Consider the following 11,556-nt stretch of genomic DNA (forward strand, 5'->3'; position numbering starts at 1 on the left):
ATTAACATAATAAACCGGTGACTATAATAGAATCAGGGGCATAGAAAGGGAATGGACTGATTATTCTCAGGGTGGAAAGGGGTGTGGGGGGGTGGGAAGAGACTGGACAAAAATCGTACACCCATGGATGAGGACAGTGGGTGGCGGAGGTAAGGGCAGAGGGTGGGGCGGGAACCAGGTGGAGTGGAGCTATGGGGGGTGGGAAGAGGAACAACAGTAATAATCTGAACAAGATTTAATTTATTTTTAAAAAAGTGTACATCACCAAGTCAAAGCAAGTATAAGGTGTAAAGTAGCTGTGCACTAAACACAAAATAAACAACATAATTATAAGATATAATCAAGTTCATAACGAATATAGGTGTTCTTATCATCATTATAGATTCTTGGGTAATGTGCTATGAGAGCATCCTGTGAACCAATGTAGATGGAGTTGTAAATTTTCCAATACACATCTCTGACCTTCCGGGCTGGGTGAAACAAGCCCTGTAAACAATACTGCAACATTCTACGTGGCCCAATAGCAACTCTCAAGCCCTCCAGGGCTCCCATCACTGCCTGAATTACATGGGGAGATGTCTCAAACACATTGGGCCATACATAGTTCAACAAGTGATTCAGCGAATCTTCACAACCAAATCCATAAACCCCCAGTGCCATGTGTTGCACCACCGCACTAGCCGTCTGTCTGTGTACAAGGTCCCTATCCATCAGGGCATCTTCCAGTAATGGTGTGACAGCACAAATGTAGTCCTTGCCCATTTCACCGATATATTCGAACAAGAAGGAAAGGGACTTTAACACTCCGTTCTGAACATTGAGTTCAGGAACTCTGTATTCGTTCATTAAGGCAGGGAGCACTGTGAAGGGTGAACACGTTTCAGCGACGATAGCTATTGCTACAGTGGTACACACTCTGTTCTGCCTTTCCTGGACTTTGAGGTTGTTTAAAAGTGTAGCCAACACATCATGAGGGCCGATGGCCTTTGCAATATAACCAAATGTGTTGACTGTGGCTCTACGAATAGCTTTCTTGTGAGCTTTTAAGAGCTCCAAAAGCTCAAAGCAAATCCTCATCCACTCCCTTGCTGACACGTATTCAGCTCCCCTGTCAGCAATACGCCCAACAAGATCAGTACAATTCTCTTGCACTTTTTCATGCCTGTTCTTTAAGATGGGAGTGAGTCTAGGCAGCAGATCTTTAATTGGTGGAGTCATCTTATGCATACCTATTACATTCACAATGGCCTTCAGTGCTCCAAGAATGCTGCCCAGTACTTCCGGGTACTCTTCACCCAAATACTCATACAAAACAACACCCAAGTGCCCCATCAATTTTTCCTCTTGGCAAGTCTTCATAACAACAGCAGTTCGAGAGATCAAGTCAGCTGCCTGTTGCCTAACTTTTGCGGACTTGTTATTTAAACGCCACAAAACTGTACCACAGATCTGAGGCAAGTAAGGTTTCACCCGTGTGCCAAGTGCGTTGACCACTGTGCCAAATCCGTTCAACATGACTGAGTCCTCTGTAGTCTGCTCTTAAAAAGCATAAAGAATGCCATCAATCAGTTGTTCTTCAAGTTTGTGATCAATATCTGCTGCTCCCAAGTTGCCCATAATTTTCTCAATTGTTTCCATCACCATTTTTCTGTACTGTTCAGCTTCATCTTTCAGATCATCCACGATCCTGGATATAATTTCTGCTGCTCCTACTTTGTTAGCCAACTCCACAGTAGTATCAACTAGCTGTCGATAATTTCTTCTATCTAAAGCCATTCTGTGTTGCCAGAAATGTTTTAAAAAGGGAGGAAGAATCTCTGTTTTAATGTAGTTTGCTTCTACACCATCCGTTCCACAGCACTGCTTTACCACCTTCAGCACGATTTTTTTCATTTCTTCATCAGGAGATTGGAATTCTCGAATAAGGATTAGCATCACTTCTCTAGTATAGTAGTTGGCATATTCTGAATCCATGAGAGGAATAAGATACCCAATAGCCTTTAAAGAAGGCAGCCAGACCCTTTCCTCTGTGTTGGCGGATACCCTTCCATAGAGGCTTCAACACAGAATCAAAAGATTCAATACCATAAGGAGTTGCTGCTTCAGCCAAGGCAGCGATGGCCAACGCACTAATGGTCCGAACTTTCTGCTGCTCATCCACAAGACCGTGTTCAATGATTTCAACTAAACTTCTCAGATGTGGCAAGATGGCACAGCCCATCAGAATAGCTATCTGCTGTACAATCTTAATACCAGTGTGTCTCGCTTGCCAGGACTTCTTGCTTTTGCACACAGCTTTTAAGAAGGGCAATAGTGAAGGAATGCCCAGGGCAGAAGCCACAACAGCAAAAGCTCTAGCTGTTGTGTTACGAACATATTCATCCATATTATCTATATCGGGTCTCATGGTAGAGATCATAGTAGCCAGACCAGCAGCCTTTGCCAAATTAGAAATAATCTCTCGGCCTTCCACTCTCGCATAGTAATCTTCATCAATCAGCAATGGTTCAATGACCACAAGGATCTTATGCACATAGGGTCGAACTAAGTCATCAAGTTTGTATAATATTCTATCAATAACTTTGACAAGCAAATGATGTTCTTGATCCTCAAGTGTAGGAGACATCAGTAGAGGAAGGATCTGATTAAACAAAGGACCAGCTCCAAATTCACGAGCTTTATCGGTAATCTGACGCAAGGCAGCCTTTCTCATTGGAGGGGTACCATTCTTAATTTTTAAAAGCAATTTCATAATTTTTCTCTCTTTTTGCTCTTCTGGACTAAGTATTGATTCATCAACATCAACCAAAAGTTTATCAAAGTACTGAATATCGTCAGGTTTTAAAAAGGGAAGATTTCCAGATGGTTGGTCGTTGACACTTTGCATAGTTCTGTCTTCAGTTTGCATGTGGAAACCAGTCATACCACCCAAAGGTGTTGGAGTGGCTGTGAGCTTTCGAGCTGGAGTTCGAATAGGAACATAACCAGTGGGAGGAGGACGTACCTTATATCCTTCTGGAAACATAGCATCTAAGTCTTCATCAGAAAGTGGGCGATTTCTCTCATCAATTTCTCTCTCCCAACGCCAAGCCTGAAGCTGTTCAGGAGTCAGACTCATTATGTGACCTGGAGTAGGGGTAGCCATGTTCATGGCTGGTGTGCCAATTGGTGTTCTCCCAGGGGTCAGAACAGGAGTGCTTCCACCCATCTGACTGGCTGGTGTTTCGTCCCAACGTGATTTCCTTTTACTGGCTCCAGGAGTGGGTGGTTCACCAATGGAATCTCCACCTCGATCTGTTCGAGGCGTCTCAGCCCATCCACTTCCATGCCCAGGAGTATCTCTTTCTGTCTTGGGGGTCTCATCCCAGCGGTTTTTACGAGCACTGGAAGCTGCGCCTCCATGGCCTGGTGTTGCATGGCCTGGTGTATCCCCGCGTCCAGGAGTAGCAGCTCCCGCTGGTGTGTGACTTGGTGTAGGATCCCATATTTTTGAGCCTGGGGTTGCTCCAGGAGTCTCACTTCCCTTTGCACGGCCTGGTGTCTCATCCCATCTTAAGGAAGGGGTATGTCCAGGGGTCTCTGCTTGATCCCAACGTGGCAGCTTTCTGGGAGTGGCACCAGGAGTCTGGTCAGCTGTTTGATGCCAACGGCGTTTTCGTTTTGAGGGAGGCTGGGATGCTGCTGCTCCATTGACGACTTTCAGTTCTCCAGCTTTAGCTTTTTCTGCTAGTTGTTGCCTAATTTCTCTCTCTTCTTTAGTCAAATGCTGCTCTCGCATTACATCCATGTAAGTTCTAGCATTCATTTTAGGATCAGGGGTCTTCCCTCCATCTGCAAAAGGATCAAGATGCTCTGGGGAAATTATCTTGGTCCGCCTGTGCTTTTTGTATTCATCTTCCCGGTCAGCAATCTTTGGAGGTCGGTGCTCAGCAAATGGATCATACTGTTCCGTTGACTGTGGTATATCATTAAGCAATGCCACAGGGGCATGATATCCTGGCTTCTTCTGACCAAGCAAACTTGTAGATGATGAGTAGTCATCCTCATCATCTTCAAGTTCAGTTGCAGCAATTGATGTCACATACCCAGCAAATCTGCTGTCACTTCCACCATATATTTCCTGGTCATAATAACCTGTAGAATCAAGGCCCACTCCTTGAGCTTCATCAAGAGCTGCCTTCTTGCCTTGAATTTCTCGAATCTGTGCTTCGATATCTTCGTGAGTCTTGGCAATCTTCGCCATTTTGTCCACTCAAACACACAGGCAGAACTGGCACTCCCAAGCCCTTCCGCTCGCTGCCGCTGTCACGGAGGAAAATAGCTGGGGGCTGGCCTCTGCGCATGTGCCCCGAGGAAGCGGGTGCCAATTGTTGGGGTCCAGTCCCAGCAGGTTCAGCGGTTCCCAAAGGTGTGGACAGAGTCGGCGAAGAAGGAATGACACGGAGGCAGCGTTCAGTTGATCAGCAGCCTAGCCAGGTTCTCCCAGGACCTCCAGCTAGGTTCTGTGTCTTATTGTCTTGTTACATCTGTATTTATACCAGTTGATTTTAATCCTATCAATTTCTATTCCAAAGGATAGGGCGTTTCTTATCTCCATTCCAGGGAGTAAAAAAGATTATGTAGCTTAAGCATGTTGGTTCGTAGTTAAAGTGATTAACTACCGCCTGGCACTTAGTTAAGGGGTTTTATTCCCTCCCTAACTTCAGGGAAAAATCCCTACCTGGGGAAACAAGCTTTCTCAAAGAGATGACCTTGGTTAAAACACATAGCACCAAGAAGGGGAGCAAACATATTAAGAAAAGTATGCCACATACGCCAGGTCCCTTGAAACATATGCTGTGCAGACATTTCTTCCCTGCAGCAACTGTGTCAAGCAGCAAGGATGAACCGGCTTCTGGCACATTTGGTCACCCTGGAAATCCTGCTCTGAGCCCCCTCGCCAGTTGGCTGATTATATATGGACTAGTGGTCTGGTGCATGGATATGTGCACACTGAAAGGAAGTTAAATTTGCAGCAATTCCTGTAGACGCTGTGGGTAAAACAGAACCACCCTTACCTCTAATATAATGTATTAAAACGTTATAAAGGTATCTTTTTCACTACTGCCTGGGCCATCTAAGAAAAAGCATTTGGGTGCCAGACAGGAGGACACAGGAGAAAGATCTTGGAGGGGCTCTACAGACACACACAGCACCTCCATTCAGGCCCTGTCAGCCGGGGCCACCAGGGGCTGCAGACACAAACCAGGAGCCTGGTACCAGCTCTGCCAACAACTCTGCCTGAGCCCCTGAGTTCATCGTTGGGTCCCAGTTTCCCGTCTGCAGAACCTTAATGCCCCAGCCTTGCTGGCTGAGGCTGGGGCTACGCAGGCTGGGAGCTGCTTTGCCTGCAGAGATGGGCCTCAGTGGGGCAACATTCCTGGAAGCAGCTGGGCATTGAGGGGGCACAGGGCTCAGGTGTGACCTCTGCAGTGGTAAATGCAGAGACTCTGGAGCCAGAAGGCCTGGGTTCAAGTCTTTTTTTTTTTTGTAACATATTTTTATTGATTTCAGAGAAGAGAGAGAGAGAGAGAGAGAGAGAGAGAGGGAAACATCAATGATGAGAGACAATCATTGATCGGCTGCCTCCTGCACACCCCACAATGAAAGATGGAGCCCGCAACCTGGGCATGAGCCCCACCCAGGAATTGAATGACAGCCTCCTGGTTCATAGGTCGATGCTCAGCCACTGAGCCATGCCAGCCAGGCTCAAATTTTCACTTTGCCATTTATTAGCAGTGTGGCTTCAGCCAAGTTACTTAGCCTCTCTGTGCCTCAAACCTCCTCATCTGTGAATTGGGGATGATAACAGAACAGTCCCCTTGTAGAGTGGTTGTAAGGATTAAATGAGTAAACATGTGGAAGGCACTTAGAACAGTGCCGGACAATTAGTAAGTTCTCAGTAAGCGTTTGATGGACAAAAGGGAATGCTCGGGGGTGAGGCAGGTGGGCTACTGTGGACTCTTCTCTCTCCCTCAGCCTCCACATCTAACCATTGTTACCACCAGAAGGTTCCGTTCTCCTACCTCCTCCCCGATCTCTTTGGCACAACCTGACTCAGTCTTCCAATTCTCCCAGGACTAAGCCTCTCCCTGCTTCCCAGGCTCGGGCTGCACTGGCAGAATGAACGGCCCAGCACACAGGCCTGACCCCCCTGGAAGCCCTGCACTGGCTCCAGAGCCCAGGACAAGGATCCATCCCCGAGAAGGCCCTCTGTGTGCCCGGCCCCGGTCTACCTCCAGCCTCCGCTCCTGCCCATGTTCTCCTCCAGTAACCGAACTGCTTGTCTTTCCCCAAAGCACTGCTCCTCCCCTCCACGCCCCTGCTCATGCCCCGCCTTCCTCTCAGGTGGCTCTTCCCTCTCCACAGGCCAAGCCTCACCTGCGAACTCTTGGCTACTGTCTCCTTCCCCGCCTTCAGGTCGGGCTAAATAGCCTTCTTGGTGCCTCCGTACTACCCCTTGCATATCTGTCATTCACCACACGGTGGTTTTAAGTGTATTCACAGGGTTGTAGAAACCCCACACCCGTTGGCAGTCACATCCACTTTCCCTCCAAACCCCCTCCCCCCAGTCCTAATGCACCACTAATCTATTGTCTCTATGGACTTGCCTATTCTGGACATTTTGTATAAATAGAATCATACACTATGTGGCCTTTCGATCTGGCCTTTTCACGTAGCGTGTTTTCAAGGTTCCTCCATGTGTAGAATAGAGCAGTACAGTACTTCATTCTTTTTTATTACCAAGTAATATTCCATTGTATGAAATGCATCTTATTTACCCACCCATCAGGTGGTGGACGCTTCAGTTGTTTCCATTTGGGGGCTATTATCATACTGCTATAAACATTCCTGTACATTTTTCCTTTCTCTTGGATATATACCTAAAAGTGGTATCATATGTTAACTCTGGATCACATGGTAACTCTTATGTTTAACTCCCCCCTCCCGCCCCCCCCCCCCCAGTTTTATTGAGAAACTAGAGGCCCGGTGCACGAATTTGTGCACGGGTGAGGTCCCTCTGGGTGGCCTGTAGGGATCAGGAGAAACTTGCAGTCCAACGCCGCCTGCAGCTCCTACCTGCCACTCCCACTCATCCTGGCCCCACTGTGCCTGCCATGGGCTCGTGCCCAATCAGTCCCGATCGGGTGAGGCTCGTACTGCTGCAGCAGCGCTCACCAGCCATGAGCCCTGCGTCTGGCGCCCTCCCAAGGGGAGTGGCCTGCGGGATGGGACTGAAACCAGCTCTCCAACATGCCCCGAGGGGTCCCGGATTGTGAGAGGATGCAGGCCAGGCTGAGGGACCCCGCCAGTACACGATCAGGCCAGGGAGGGACCTCCGGAGGGCTCCAGGGTGTGTCCGACCCATCTCACTCAGTCCTAATTGGCCAGACCCCAGCAGCATGCTAGCCTACTGGTTGGAATATCTGCCCCCTGGTGGTCAGTGCATGTCATAGCGACTGGTTGACTGGTTGTGTCTGCCCCCTGGTGGTCAGTGCATGTCATAGGGAGTGGTTGAGCAGCCTTAGCATATCATTAGCATATGATGCTTTGATTGATTGTTCTGTTGTTCTGCCCTTTGGTCTATTTGCATATTACCCTTCTATTATATAGGATAACTGACATACATCTCTGTATAAATTTAAAGCATACAGCATGATGGTTTGATTTACTTATATTGTGAAGTGATCGCCACAATAGGTTTAGCTAACATCCCTCTTATAATAGGAAAGAAAAAAATTTTCTTCTTGTGAGAATTCTTACAGTTCACTCTCTTAATAATTTTCCTATATGCCTACTTACAGCAGTGTTAGCTACAGTCATCATCTTGTACATTACATCTCTGGTATTTACCTTAAAACTGGAAGTTTGTACCTTTGGACCACCTTCCTCCAATTTCCCCTCCCCTCACTCTCTGCCTGGTATCTACAAGCCTCATCTTTTTCTGTTTGGGTTTTTTAAAGATTCCACATATAAGTAAGATCATACAGTATTTGTCTTTCCCTGACTCATTTCACTTAGCCTTTAAGGTCCATCTATGTTGCCAATGGTAGGACTTCCTCATGTTTATGGCTGAATAACATTCCATTGTATAAATATACCACATCTCCCTTATCCTTCATCCAGGGGTGTACACTCAGGTTGTTTCCATGTGTTGGCTATCTCTATATATAAAAGCCTGGGCGACCATTTGACCGTTCGCTATGACATGCACTGATCACCAGGGAGCAGATGCTCAACACACAGGCAACATGGAACAGACTGATGGAATCTCAGAAGGAAGTGGGGAGGGCAGGAAGAGATTAACCAAAGATCTTATGTGCATGCTGGAGGCCCCATGCATGGATTCGTGCATCGGTGGGGTCCCTTGGCCTGGCCTGCAGGGACCGGGCCTCTAGTTGTGAAACAATGCTGCTATGTACATGGGGGTACAAATATCTTTTCAAGTTAGTGTTTTCATTTCCTTTGGATATATTCCCAGAAGTGGAATTGCAGGATCACATGGCAGTTCTATGTTTAATATTTTGAGGATATGTTTTTTTTGTGTGTGTTTAATATATTTTATTGATTTGTACAGAGAGGAAGGGAGAGGGATAGAGTTAGAAACATCGATGAAAGAGAAACATCAACCAGCTGCCTCCTGCACAACCCCCACTGGGAATCGAGTCTGCAACCAAGGTACATGCCCTTGACCAGAATCGAACCTGGGACCCTTCAGTCCACAGGCCAACGCTCTAGCCACTGAGCCAAACTGGTTAAGGCGAAGATATGTTTTTTATTATTATTATTAATTTTTAATCCTAACTCAAGGATATTTTTTCCATTGATTTTTAGGAAGAGTGGAAGGGAGAAAAGGGGAGAGAAACAGTGACATGAGACACACATTGATTGTTTGCCTCCTACACAGCCCTGACCAGGGGTGGGGAGCAAACTGCAATCTAGGATGTGCACATGACCAGGAAGTGAACCTGAGACCCTTTGGTTCTAGCGCCAACATTCTAACCACTGAACCAAACCAGCCAGGGTGAGGATAAGTTTAACTTTTTGAGGAACTGTCAGACTATTTTCCAAAGTAGTTGCACAATTTTACATTTGTACCAGCAATATGTTAGTTTTAATTTCTCCACATCTTAACCAACACTTGCTAATATCTGTCTTTTTTATTATAGCATCCTAATGAGTGTGCAGTAGTATCTCATTGTGGTTTTGGTTTTCATTTCCTCAATGACTAATGATGCTGAGCATCTTTCCATGTGCTTATTGGAATGTCTATTCAATCTTTTGTCCATTTTTAAAAATTGGGACAGGTATTCTTTCCATTATTGAGTTGTAGGAATTCTTTCCATGTTCTAGACACAAGTCCCTTATCAGATACATGATTTGCAAACATTTTCTCTCATTCTGTGGGTTGTCTTTTCAATTTTTGTTGATGATATCCATTGAACACAAAATTTTAAAATTTTGATAATGCCCAATTTATCACTTTATTTTGTTGTTAGTGCTTTTTGATGTTATAGCTAAGAAACCAATGCCTAATCCTAGGTCACAAAGACTTATCCCTGTTTTCTTCTAACAGTTTTATATGTTTAAATATTTGATACATTTTTAGTTCATCTTTGTATGTGGTATGAAATGGGAATCCAACTTCATTCTTATGTATGTACATGTCCAGTTATTCTAGCATTTTTGTTGAAGATTATTCTCCCCCATCTAATTATCATTACTCTATCAAAAATCAGTTGGTCATAAAATTGAATGTTTATTTCTGGATTCTTAATCCTCTTCCATTGGTCTACATGTCTATCTTTATGCCAGTACCACACCACATTGACTACTGTAGCTTGGTAGTAAGTTTTGAAATCAGGGAGTGCAAGTCCTCCAATTTTGTCCTTTTCCAAGATTTTTTAGTCTATTCTAAGCACCTTTAATTTTAGGACCAGCTTCTCAAATTTCTGCAAAGAAGTCCACCGAGATATTAACAGGGTGTGTGTAATCTGCCATCTTAACTATGATAAGTCTTCCAATCCATGAGCATGGGATGTCTTTCCATTCATTTAGATTTCTTTCAACAATGTTTTATAGTTTTCAAAATGTAAGTTTTTCAATTATTTTGTTAAATTTGTTCATAAGTACTTTGTTACTTTTGATGCTATTGTAAGCAAAATTCTTCATTCCTACTTTGTTCAATTGCAAGTGTATAGAAATACAATTGATCTTGAATCCTATGCCTTTGCTGAATTCACTTATTATAGAAGCACTTTTAGTGGATTCCTTACTATTTTAAAAAATATATATATGTTTTTATTGATTTCAGAGAGAGGAAGGAGAGGGAGAGAGAAACAGTGATGAGAAACATTGATTGGCTGCTTCCTGCACGCCCCTTACTGGCCATCAAGCCCACAACCAGGGCATGTGTCCTGACTGGGAATCCAACCAGCAACCTCTTAGTACATGGGACAAGGCTCAACTATTGAGCCACACAGGCCAGGTCCTTAGGATTTTTTATATACAAGATCATGTCATCTACAGTTTTACTTCTTCCTTTCTGATCCTCTTTTTCCTTGCCCTATTGCCCTGGCTCGTCCCTCCAGTGCACTGAGCAGTGGCAAGAGCAGACATCCCTTTCTTCTTCCTGATCTTTGGAGAAAAACATTAGATCTCTCATTCCGTGTTATTTGTGGGGTTTTCATACTATCAGGGTATATCATTGACTAGGGTGAGGAAGTTCTCTATTCTTAGGTTTTTGGATGTTTTTATCATGAAGGGTGTGAATTCTGCCACATACTTTTTCTGTGTCTACTGAAATGATCCTTTGGCTTTTGTCCCTTGTTTTGTGGATAAGAGTGTAGTACATTGATTTTCAGATGTTGGTCCAACTTGCTCCAGAGGGCGTTTTCTCATGCTGCCTCCTGGGTCCCCTGAGGTGCTCAGCTGTGGTAGCCTCTGGGCAGAGCAGAACTGTGGCAGCCCAAACCCATCTTTCCTAGTTTTTCAATGGACTGTGCCTGCCTCCTGCGAAGAACCCCCTCAGGAAGACTGTCACATGAGAGAGCCTACCCCAGGCCAGGAGCCTCTTTGGAAGCTCGTGTGGATAGAGGGCATGTTCAGAGGGTGGGAGGGGCCGGCGCCAGTGCTCTGCTGGAGGGCTCCCGGGCATCTGGGGGCTGGCCCAGCAGCAGTGACCACTGCAGGGGCCCAGCACAGGTGTCCACTGCCACCTCAGGCTTTACCACAGGGGGTCCTGGTCACAGGCTTCCCAGCTTTGTCCATCAGAATTAAGTGTCCCTCGAGGGGGGATGGTGACTGGCTCCCACAGCATTCCAGATCGGTCGCCCCTCCTTCTGCTGACAGCTCAGCTTCCCTCCTGCCCCAATACAACCCACCTCCTTTCAAATGGGACCTTGCCACTCTATTTCCTGGACTGCCAGGGAACGTGCCAGGTGCTCAGAGGGCCCAGGGAGCAAAGGGAGCCTTTCCCTTCACACACACACACACACACACACACACACACACAGA

General features: G+C 45.8%; 1 pseudogene; it reads right to left on the bottom strand.

Moving 5' to 3' along the window:
* Positions 1-327: 327 nt before the first annotated feature.
* Positions 328-4,299, bottom strand: LOC102437073 (annotated as a pseudogene).
* Positions 4,300-11,556: the final 7,257 nt, after the last annotated feature.

This window comes from Myotis lucifugus, unplaced genomic scaffold, assembly GCF_000147115.1.
Source record: "Myotis lucifugus unplaced genomic scaffold, Myoluc2.0 scaffold_1486, whole genome shotgun sequence".
In the NCBI taxonomy this organism is placed as follows: domain Eukaryota; kingdom Metazoa; phylum Chordata; class Mammalia; order Chiroptera; family Vespertilionidae; genus Myotis; species Myotis lucifugus.